This window comes from Musca autumnalis, unplaced genomic scaffold (assembly GCF_047663935.1).
Source record: "Musca autumnalis isolate F117 unplaced genomic scaffold, ASM4766393v1 scaffold_5, whole genome shotgun sequence".
Lineage (NCBI taxonomy): Eukaryota > Metazoa > Arthropoda > Insecta > Diptera > Muscidae > Musca > Musca autumnalis.
The window spans coordinates 119,564,095-119,576,629 of NW_027412088.1; the positions used below are offsets into that span (position 1 = coordinate 119,564,095).

General features: G+C 34.8%; 1 long non-coding RNA gene across 1 annotated transcript; it reads left to right on the plus strand.

The window, feature by feature from the left end:
- Positions 1–391: 391 nt before the first annotated feature.
- LOC141406729 (uncharacterized) lies at positions 392–5,372 on the plus strand. Its single transcript, XR_012413495.1, has 3 exons — positions 392–475; positions 4,970–5,117; positions 5,223–5,372. It is a non-coding gene; the product is annotated as an uncharacterized lncRNA (long non-coding RNA).
- Positions 5,373–12,535: the final 7,163 nt, after the last annotated feature.

A 12,535-nucleotide genomic window follows, 5' to 3' on the forward strand; every position in this document is an offset into this window, starting at 1 on the left:
TTAATTTCGCCCTCGGCGACTCCTCGGAGTTCCTCCAGGAGAAACTTGTCTCGCCACGTAAATCTGTAAGAGGTGGTCTTCAATCATCTTTTACAATCTTTACATGATGATCAAAGTCTCCACGAGGCATTGCACGATCGTGCCCCACGGGCACACGAATGTAAATACTTTTTTAAATAACTAACATTTAATTTTGCAACATAGCTGGATATTCCAAGGCCGGCGGAATGAACAGTTTGCTATTAGGTTTTATTAAACCCATTTTAATTTTTAAATTTATTCCAAGGATGCTTTTTCTCCTCATTAGAGTCTGTCTACTACCTTGAAATACGACTATGTACTTCGTACATACAATGAAAGGTAATGACAGAATCTAATGAGTGACGTTTCAGAAAAGCCCGCCTCTCAGTATCTACGCTAGAGTTATTAAAACTAACACCAACGATAGGATCACGTCCTACTCGTCAAACCCTTTGTACAAAGGTAAAACCGTTCCACGAACGTTAAATCAATAAAAATACAGTCCACTGCGATTAGAAATAATACTTTCACATCGTGTTTTATTTTTCTCTAATTTTCTTTTCATATTGGTACGCAAACAGTAGGTTTATCTATATGAGATTTTGGAGAAGTTAAAGTAGGTGACTGAGACGAGGTCCGGAGTACACCTAACTTTCTATTAATGGACGATAAAACATTCATAAAACACTTGTATGCGACATCGAATTTGATGTCGGCAGCTACAAGGTTGTCCTTATTGGAATTTTTATCTTCATATAGATAATTGAGGCATATATCAGATTGCTGTTTAACTTTTTCCCATAATGTTCTCGCCTCAGCTCCTAGCAATTCTAAGATATAAACATTGAGCTCATCGTCCCGTTGGGAACTGAAGTAGGCATCAAATTTGGCAAAAGCATCAGCAGCTCTGTTAAATAAATCTAAAGGAGTGAGGGGCATTTTGAATGAAATTCAGGACTAAATCCAATTTTCTCTCAGTGTATTCCAAATTTCGCAAAATATTTAGAGTGTATCGTATAATACACGTAAACTATGGCAATGGTTCGAAGATAGCACTTGCCGAAAACAAATTTCCAAATATATTAAAAAAATTTAAAATTCGCAAAACCACTTCACTAATACCGACGGTAGGGGGCACGGTGTCAAAAACACGAATAAAATTTATTTTTAGTTAATATCCGAAAATAATTTTAATTTTTAGTACACGGGAATACCCCTAATACAGTCGATCGTAGTGTAAATGGTATATAGGTGCCAAATCTTCCACCCGTATTAATTAAAGGTGGAAACAATCAGCAGTAATGACAAATGAATGACATTTATTCTTTTATATTGCAATTGTTATTGTTGTGCTGATTTTTGTGTGTTTTGGCGAAGACGAAGAAGAGAATAAAAGGAAAACACCACAATAACAATATGGATTTATATTAAATATAAAAGAAATGTGCGAAAACACCAATAAATGTGGAAATTAATAAACATAAAAAATCACTGTGATTGTTGTTGCTATTATGTGAGAAAATAGTGGGCGATTTGACAATTAGTTTTGTTGGTATTTTTAAATGAATTTTACCGACGGCAATATCGTAGGTGGCGGACGGACATTAAATATTTATTGTAAAACGACAAACGGTTTTGTTTTTTATACCCTCCACCATAGGATGGGCGGTATATTAAGTTTGTCACTACGTTTGTAACTACTCGAAATAATCATTGTAGACTCCACAGACTATATATATTCTTGATCAGCGTGCAATTCTATATCGATATAACCTGTCCGTCCGTCTGTTCGTCTGTGGAAATCAATCTAGCTTCCGAACGGATTGAAGTAGGTGGATGAAATTTTGGTAAAATCTATTATATGTATGTAGGACTTTTGGTATTGAAAGCGGGCTATGTAGGTCCACGTTTTCGTATAGCCCCCATACAAAGTGACGCGTGACGCGTCGTCGTTTTAAGGAAATTTTAAGATATATGTCCCATTTGACCACCGAATTGGTTGTAATTTGGTATTTTGTGTCTCCAGAGGCTAAAAATCATGTCTACTAAATTTTGTTTATATAGGTCGACGTTTTGGTATAGCCCCCATATATAGTACGCGTCATATTAAGATATTTTGAATGTATTAGTCTCATTTGACCACAGAATCGGTTGTAACTTTGCATTTTTCGTTTCGAGAGGCGAAGAAACATATCTACCGTAACATGTTTACATAGGTCAACGATTTGGTATAGCCCCATATATAGTACGCGTCATTTGAAGATATTTTGAATATATTAGTCCCATTTGAGTACCGAATTGGTTGTAATTTGGTATTTTGTGTCTCCAGAGGCTAAAAAACCTTTCTACCAAAGTTTTGGTATAGCCCCCATATAACGCCCAATATATATAGTACGCATCACTTTAAGATATTTTGAATATATTAGTCCCATTTGACCACAGAATCGGTTGTAAGTTTGTATTTTGTGTTTCCAGAGGCTAAGAAATAGTTCTACCATCAAATGTTTATATAGGTCCAGGTTTTGATAAAGACCCCATAGGACGATTTCTCCCAATTTTCTGTATTTGGAAGGTTTTAGCCTCATTATCGCAGCGAAATGCCTGAAATTTGGTATTTAGTCTTCGTTAAGGGTATAAAACTTTCCCCCGGAAATTTGTAGGTATAGGTCCACGCCTTCATATAGCCCCCATAGGACGGTAACGCCCGAAGGCTGTGGCCTCAATATTCCACCGAAATGGCTGAAATTTAGTGGTTAGTCTTTATTTGAGGTATAAAACATTCCATATGAAATTTGTCGGTAAGGGTCTACGCCTTCATATAGCCCCTATAGAACGGTACCTCCCAATTTTCGGTATTTTGAAGTTTGTGGCCTTAACATTCCACCGAAATGGCTAAAATTTGGTGGTTAGTCTTCATTTGAGGTATAAAACATTCCATATGAAATATGTCGGTATAGGTCACACGCCCTCATATAGTCCCCAAAGGACGATATCTCCCAATTTTCGGTATTTTTTAAAGTTTAGCTATACTATACTACCAAAAAGCCTGAAATTTGATATTTCATCCTCTTTTGGGATGCAAAATTTTCTCCCAGAAATTTATCTGCATAGGTCCACGCTTTAATGTACACCCCATGGAACGGTACATCCCAATTTTCGGTGTTTTGAAGGGTTTAGCCTCATTATAACACAGAAATGGCTAAAATTTGGTACATAGTCTTCGTTGTGGGTATAAAACTTTCCACCTGAAATTAGTCGGTATAGGTCAACGTCTTCATGTAGCTCCCATAGAACGGCACCGCCCGATTTTCGGTACTTTGAAGGTTTTAGCCTCATTATTCCACCGAAGTGGCTGAAATTTGGTATTTAGTCGTTTTCCGGGCTACAAAAATTTGTCGGTACAGGTCAACGTTTTGAAAGAACGGTGCCTCCCGATTATCGGTATTTTGAATATTGTAGCCTCATTATTTCACCGAAGAAGCTGTAATTTGGTATTTAGTCTTTTTCTGGGCTACAAAAATTTTCCTCAGAAATTTTTTCGGTATATTGAAGGTTTTAGCCTCATTATAACACGGAAATGGCTGGAAGATGGTACTTAGTCTTCGTTGAGGGTATAAAACTTTCCACCTAAAATTTGTCGGTATAGGTTCATGTCTTCACATAGCCCCCATAGAACGGTACCTCCCGATTTCCTACATATAGCTTGTTCTCCACCAAAATAGCTGATATTTGGTATTTAGTTTTTGATAGAGGTGTGAAACATTCCAGCCGAAATTTGCCGGTATAGGTCGACGTCCTCAAAATCCCCCATAACACCGTACCTTCCGATTTACGGTATTTTTAAAGTTGTGGCCTCAAAATACCACCGATATGACTGAAATTTAGTATTTAAATTGCCATGGGTGTATAAAATATTGCAGAAGAGAATTATCAGTATAAGACCTTTTCTTCAAATAACCCCCATAGAAGTGTACTTCTCGATTTTCGGGATTTTAAGGTTGTGTCATAAATATCCCATCGAAACGGATGAAATTTAATATTAAATCTCCGTTGGTGGTATAAAACTTCCCACCTGAAAATTTCCGGTATTGTTCCATGTTTTTATATACCCCCCTTAGAAAGATCCCTCCCAATTTTCGGTTTTTTGAAAGTTTTAACCACAATATTCAATGGGAATAACTGAAATTTGGTATTAAGTCTTCGCCGGAGTTACGAAACTTTCCTCCAGAAATTTATCCGTACAGGCTAACGTTTTATACAGCCTCCATAGAACAGTGCCCCCGATGTTGTTTACTATCCAAATCCAGAATATCCAGGTTTAGGTCTAGGCGGTTTTGCCCAATTTTTGAAGGGAGTATTATCAGTTGAGATATATATCCTACTTCTGCAATAAAAGGAAGGGTTTAGTACTTTCATAAACGAAATAAAACTAATTGTTCCTATTCGCTTCAATACAGTTCGTGGTGGAGGGTATAAAAAGTTCGGTCTGGCCGAACTTAACGCTTTTCTTACTTATTACTTTTAATTATGCACAACACTTGTAAATTTTGTTATGTCACTTTTTCACGTAATGAAATGTGTACATACCTTTGTTGTGGTGGTAAAAATGGCAATTTGTTGGAAAATAAATTGATGTGGTTGATCGTAGATCCTTTGTTGTTGCGCGACGTAGTCGTTGATTTTTGTTGTCTTTTTGGGTTTTTCTTGTAAAGGCAAAGGGACCGATCGTAAAATCCGGCTCGATTGGACCAATGTTTGCGTACACGCAGAAAAATTTATGTTAGAAATATGTTTGGATCCAAACAAATATATGTTTGGGACCGGTTGCAAACAAATATATGTTTGGATCCAAACATAATATGTTTGGGTCCAAACAAATATATGTTTGCAATATTTTGTAACATATCTCAATTTGATATGTTTGTGTAAAACATATTTTTTATGTTAGAACATTTTTTTCATGGGTGGAGGGAGGATGTTTGTCAACGAGAGCAATAACAGTGCTCTCGCGGCTGTGGAATGCTGTTTTATAATAAAGAGTTGTGTGTATTGTATAATAGAAGACGTAGAAGCGAAGAAGGGGGCTTTGGTGGCATGTATGCGTCAAACTCGTGTGTTTCTTGTTTTGTTGTTGTTAACCAACTTAACAGACGAAAAAGAAAAGAAGAAATGATATGAATTATATTTTTTTCTTTCTTCAGTGTTTTAGTTGCCTTTGTAGAGTCAAGACGGTAAAGTGAGTGAATAAATCAGTGTTTTGTGTTTTCATAAAGAAATTGTGCTTTTTAGTAAATTAAATGCCCAATACATTTTATAATTGAATCGGAAAGTTGAATGGAATTATTTTATTGGACAAGGTAATTACATACATACATACATATGTATATTTGAAATATGGCATATCCATATTTATTTATTACATTACATAATCATTTGATTCTAGATGCCGATTCCCCGTAGATGATTTCAACTATGAGGACAATTTGTTTTATTTCACAACTAAGGAGCAGCGTTCAACTACGTTTCTATATATTTTTCCTTTTTAAAAGTGTGACTATTTACAAATTATTTCAATCATTTTTTCTTTTATTAAAGTGTGTTATGTATTTCTTTGGAATTTTGTATGTACCTATGTGTTTGTTGTTCTTTTGCCTTTCAATAAAAAACCTCAACATTTGTGTGTATACTATAGAGATAGCCAGTGAGTTCTTACTGAGAGCAAGTGAGAACACATTTCAAAGTGTTTTACATTGAATTTTACGCTCCCTTGCTCTCGGTAAGCGCCCACTGGTGCATGTGTTTGTTTTTTTTGTGCCTTTTAGGTTTGTATTTTTTTTTTGCACCCAAACATATAAAATGTTTGCACCCAAACATAAAATTGTTTCCACCCAACCATATCTTTGTTTGCACCCGAACATATATATCTTTGCACCCAAACATAAATATCTTTGCACCCAAACATATATATGTTTGCACCCAAACATATATTTGTTTCCACCCAAACATATATTTGTTTGCAGACCCAAACATATATTATGTTTGGGACTGTTGCAAACATATATATGTTTGCTGCAAAATATGTTTGGGACATATGTTAGAGAGGCCGTTTTTTTGCGTGTAGCAATATGAAAAGAAAATTAGAAAGAAATAAAACACGATGTGAAAGTATTTTTTGCTAATCGCAGTGGACTGTATTTTTATTGATTTAACGATCGTGGAACGGTATTCCCTTAGTTCAAAGGGTTTGACGAGTAGGACGTGATCCTATAGTTGTTGTTAGTTTTAAATAACTCTAGCGTAGATACTGAGAGGCGGGCTTTTCTGAAACGTCACCCATTAGATTCTGTCGTTACCTTTGATATTACGTACGAAGTACATAGTCGTATTTTAAGGTAGTAGACAGACTCTTATGAGGAGAAAAAGCATCCTTGGAACGAATTTAAGAATTAAAATGGGTTTAAAAAAACCTCATAGCAAATTGGTCACATATTGTTTTCAACCTCCCTTAAAATTTTGTCAATGCTATTTTTTAATTTAATAAATTTGGTTGTGAAGTATGAAAACATTTTTGAATTTTCCCCATTCTGTTTAGAATACTGCTCTTTCATGGTTCGCAATTCTTCTTCCATTTTATTGTTATTTTGTTCTAGTAGAGTCTTTAGTGTAGTGTTTTGTTCCAGTAGTGTTTTATTTTGCTCCATTAATAAGGATAATACCTCATTAATGCTTATGTCTTTAGTTTCCATTCTGTAAAAGAAGTATAAAGACTGTCAGAAAATCAAATGAAAATTTTTTATATTTACGTGTGACACGGGAAATTGAAATGTCAACGTTGCTTTCGCAATAAGTTTCTGTTTCGGTTTGAAAAATGCCTAACGCTTTTCCTGAAGTTTGATCTAATGTATGAAATAAAATAACATTGGTTATTTTATTGCAAATTAATGTTATTTCACTATCGTTTTTTTAATTTTTCTAATTATGTACACACAACCATTACACTCAATTAAATTATTTAGATGGTTTATTTAATATTTCCCCTTTTGAGTTATTATATTTTTATAGAAATTGTCGCCAATATGATGTTTCAACATCGAAAAATTCGCTTTTGTGATATTTTCTTTAAGCATCATACTTTGCTCTATAACATTGATGGGCAGAAATGCTCTCCCTCACACACAAAAGTGTAAAAAATACATGAGTCTCTCGCAATTTGCCCATCAGTGCTCTATAACTCTATTTGATATTTGGGATAGAATATTATTCCCATTTTTTACTTTTCTCTTTAATTGAAATAAATAGTTCTCATATTTGAACGCACAAAAATTGTCGAGAGAACCATTCGTTAGAACATCATTTGCCAAATGTATTAAAGAGTGAGTATTGTAGGCAGGGCTTTGGAGTCGAGCCATTTTTCCGACTCCAGGTCATTTTTTTCACGACTCCGACTCCGGAGTCGACTCCGAGGGTAATTTCCTATACCACTAAAAATTAATAAAATATGCTAAATTTTTCACATTATCCTACACTAATCTGTTGTTTTCTCTAAGACATGTTGTAATGGAATGCGACGTAAAATTCATGTTCCGTATTGAATCTGCTGTATATTATATCGAAAAGAAACAACAGAAAGAATTTAAAAAGTTTCAGTAGATTTTGCCGAAATATATGTACGAGTATACCCTCAGATTATCAATTTAAAATAAAAACAAGTGGAACTGAGGTGTTTGATTAAATTTTTTTTTGATGGACGGGTCACATTGCTTTTTCGTTTTATTTTGTCGAAATATGAAGATTGGTATGCCAAAAGGGAGGCCTACATTAATTTGTTACTTACAGGTTTTACGAAAGCGAACATGTATTGCTGACTCATTTTAAAGTACATGTAGAATAGAATATGTCGATCAGATAAAAATTAGCTGAGATATGAGCGTTAGAAAGAGAAAATTCATTGTGCTTTGTATGTAACATCGAAGTTTGAAACACGGTTTTCTCAAAATGACATTTTGAGATTATTATACGTGTAAAAAGATTGTACTTAAGCAAGAGACTTTTAAAAAAAAATTTTTTTGACGGATTTATGGCGAAAAAACTATCAACTTTTTTAGGTAAAATCGAAATTTTGACTTCTACAGTTCACAATTTTTTTTAATGGAGATTTTTTAAATCCGTTTCGCTTAAGTACAAGATTATGTTCTTATAATTCAATTGTTTGAATAACAACAAAATATTTTAAAGTGGATATGAAATTGATTAGTTGCGGGCGAAGGGTAAGGAATACTATAGTTTCAGTTGTCACCAAACAACTTCATCAGTTCCCTTTTTCGCCGACTCTGTATCGATAAACAGGTCAATAAAGCCATCTAGCAAATTAAACAAAATGAGAAATTTGCTGTATGGCCCTAAAGCTGTTTACCCTACAATTTGAGTCGAACTAAAGAATTTTATATCCACCACTGTTTTTATGTCGTCTTTGCTTCGCAAAGAATACGAACATGGAATGTTGCTTCAATAAGCGGGGGTAAAAACAACAAGAAAGTTGTTTTTGCATTACGCATTAGTCAACAAGGCCGTGCTGATGCCTATTATTGTTGTTGGCGTTTTTTATTGTTGGACTGCAGTATTTTACATCTTTGTGTTTATTTCAGCTTAAGTCCATATTTTGTTGTAATTCAATTGTTTGAATAACAACAAAATATTTTAAAGTGGATATGAAATTGATTAGTTGCGGGCGAAGGGTAGGGAATACTATAGTTTCAGTTGTCACCAAACAACTTCATCAGTTCCCTTTTTCGCCGACTCTGTATCGATAAACAGGTCAATAAAGCCATCTAGCAAATTAAACAAAATGAGAAATTTGCTGTATGGCCCTAAAGCTGTTTACCCTACAATTTGAGTCGAACTAAAGAATTTTATATCCACCACTGTTTTTATGTCGTCTTTGCTTCGCAAAGAATACGAACATGGAATGTTGCTTCAATAAGCGGGGGTAAAAACAACAAGAAAGTTGTTTTTGCATTACGCATTAGTCAACAAGGCCGTGCTGATGCCTATTATTGTTGTTGGCGTTTTTTATTGTTTGACTGCAGAATTTTACATCTTTGTGTTTATTTCAGCTTAAGTCCATATTTTGTTGTAATTCAATTGTTTGAATAACAACAAAATATTTTAAAGTGGATATGAAATTGATTAGTTGCGGGCGAAGGGTAGGGAATACTATAGTTTCAGTTGTCACCAAACAACTTCATCAGTTCCCTTTTTCGCCGACTCTGTATCGATAAACAGGTCAATAAAGCCATCTAGCAAATTAAACAAAATGAGAAATTTGCTGTATGGCCCTAAAGCTGTTTACCCTACAATTTGAGTCGAACTAAAGAATTTTATATCCACCACTGTTTTTATGTCGTCTTTGCTTCGTAAAGAATACGAACATGTAATGTTGCTTCAATAAGCGGGGGTAAAAACAACAAGAAAGTTGTTTTTGCATTACGCATTAGTCAACAAGGCCGTGCTGATGCCTATTATTGTTGTTGGCGTTTTTTATTGTTGGACTGCAGAAATTTACATCTTTGTGTTTATTTCAGCTTAAGTCCATATTTTGTTGTAATTCAATTGTTTGAATAACAACAAAATATTTTAAAGTGGATATGAAATTGATTAGTTGCGGGCGAAGGGTAGGGAATACTATAGTTTCAGTTGTCACCAAACAACTTCATCAGTTCCCTTTTTCGCCTACTCTGTATCGATCAAATCGAACTAAAGAATTTTATATCCACCACTGTTTTTATGTCGTCTTTGCTTCGCAAAGAATACGAACATGGAATGTTGCTTCAATAAGCGGGGGTAAAAACAACAAGAAAGTTGTTTTTGCATTACGCATTAGTCAACAAGGCCGTGCTGATGCCTATTATTGTTGTTGGCGTTTTTTATTGTTGGACTGCAAAATTTTACATCTTTGTGTTTATTTCAGCTTAAGTCCATATTTTGTTGTAATTCAATTGTTTGAATAACAACAAAATATTTTAAAGTGGATATGAAATTGATTAGTTGCGGGCGAAGGGTAGGGAATACTATAGTTTCAGTTGTCACCAAACAACTTCATCAGTTCCCTTTTTCGCCGACTCTGTATCGATAAACAGGTCAATAAAGCCATCTAGCAAATTAAACAAAATGAGAAATTTGCTGTATGGTCCTAAAGCTGTTTACCCTACAATTTGAGTCGAACTAAAGAATTTTATATCCACCACTGTTTTTATGTCGTCTTTGCTTCGTAAAGAATACGAACATGTAATGTTGCTTCAATAAGCGGGGGTAAAAACAACAAGAAAGTTGTTTTTGCATTACGCATTAGTCAACAAGGCCGTGCTGATGCCTATTATTGTTGTTGGCGTTTTTTATTGTTGGACTGCAGAAATTTACATCTTTGTGTTTATTTCAGCTTAAGTCCATATTTTGTTGTAATTCAATTGTTTGAATAACAACAAAATATTTTAAAGTGGATATGAAATTGATTAGTTGCGGGCGAAGGGTAGGGAATACTATAGTTTCAGTTGTCACCAAACAACTTCATCAGTTCCCTTTTTCGCCTACTCTGTATCGATCAATTTCATATTCCCCTTTGAAGCAACATTCCATGTTCGTATTCTTTACGAAGCAAAGACGACATAAAAACAGTGGTGGATATAAAATTCTTTAGTTCGACTCAAATTGTAGGGTAAACAGCTTTAGGGCCATACAGCAAATTTCTCATTTTATTTAATTTGCTAGATGGCTTTATTGACCTGTTTATCGATACAGAGTCGGCGAAAAAGGGAACTGATGAAGTTGTTTGGTGACAACTGAAACTATAGTATTCCCAACCCTTCGCCCGCAACTAATCAATTTCATATCCACTTTAAAATATTTTGTTGTTATTCAAACAATTGAATTACAACAAAATATGGACTTAAGCTGAAATAAACACAAAGATGTAAAATTCTGCAGTCCAACAATAAAAAACGCCAACAACAATAATAGGCATCAGCACGGCCTTGTTGACTAATGCGTAATGCAAAAACAACTTTCTTGTTGTTTTTACCCCCGCTTATTGAAGCAACATTCCATGTTCGTATTCTTTGCGAAGCAAAGACGACATAAAAACAGTGGTGGATATAAAATTCTTTAGTTCGACTCAAATAGTAGGGTAAACAGCTTTAGGGCCATACAGCAAATTTCTCATTTTGTTTGATTTGCTAGATGGCTTTATTGACCTGTTTATCGATACAGAGTCGGCGAAAAAAGGGAACTGATGAAGTTCTTTAGTGACAACTGAAACTATAGTATTCCCTACCCTTCGCCCGCAACTAATCAATTTCATATCCACTTTAAAATATTTTGTTGTTATTCAAACAATTGAATTACAACAAAATATGGACTTAAGCTGAAATAAAAACAAAGATGATTACATATAAGTTTATCTGAAAGAATTCGTATGGCTATATGCAGTTTTATAAAATGATTATAGACCGTTTCGCTTAAAACATTTTTTAAAACTATAATTGAGCTGTAGAAGAGAAAAATAAAACCAATTACAAATTTTCTTACAACGTTATAAAACGTACAAAATAAAGGTTTTATTGAAGAGTGGGATTGAGGAGAGATGCTTACCAGTGCGAGTCGATTAAGAAAGTGTATTTATTACAATGAAGTTTGCACTTGGTAAGCTACGATTTTAAGTTTCAAGTTTCGTTAAAGAGAGATGTGGTGAAAAATTGAGATTATGACTACTTAACGAGAGTAATTGTTAGGATAAGTACAATTCATTTTACTTATTCTAATACAATTTTTAGATAATTCAAAATAGATATAATTCACAATAATAGCAGTAATTCAGAGATAAATAAATTCAAATTAAATACATATAATTATAAATATAACATTTTTAATTATATTTTTATTTTTATAAAATGGCAAATTCAGCGAATTTGTCCATGGCCCCGGCCTTGCACCTGTGCAACAGATGCGGAAACGCATAAGACCGACGCCAACGATTTTATAGCTTGCGACAATACCCTTTGATTTGGTATTATAACGCTGCGCGTAGTAGCATGTTGTGGCTGGTTTGTGTGGTGAACGTTGCGGGTATAAAAACGCTTTGTTGGTTGCCTTCGCTGGGATTGATTGTTTGCTCTTGCTCGGTGCTGCTGCGGCGCTTGGTGTTGTCGGAAAGATGGTCGGCGCGGGGTTGTGATGAACCAACTCACGGGATCCATTGTGGTCAATGCTGGGCAGCGCAAGGCGACCATGTACGTTTGGCCGAAAGTTTCCTTGTGATTCAGGGTGGAGCATGGTGTTGATAGCCGCATTTTCGGCAGACATCTTTGGAATGACAATCTTTCACCGTGTGACTCTTGGCTAAGCAATTAAGGCTGTATTTGTATTTCCGAATGATATTCCTTCTTGCCGGTACCCTCATCATGATGAATTTTGGGCAGAACCTCAAGGAATGACGCTGCTTGCAAATGAGACATTGGTAAAC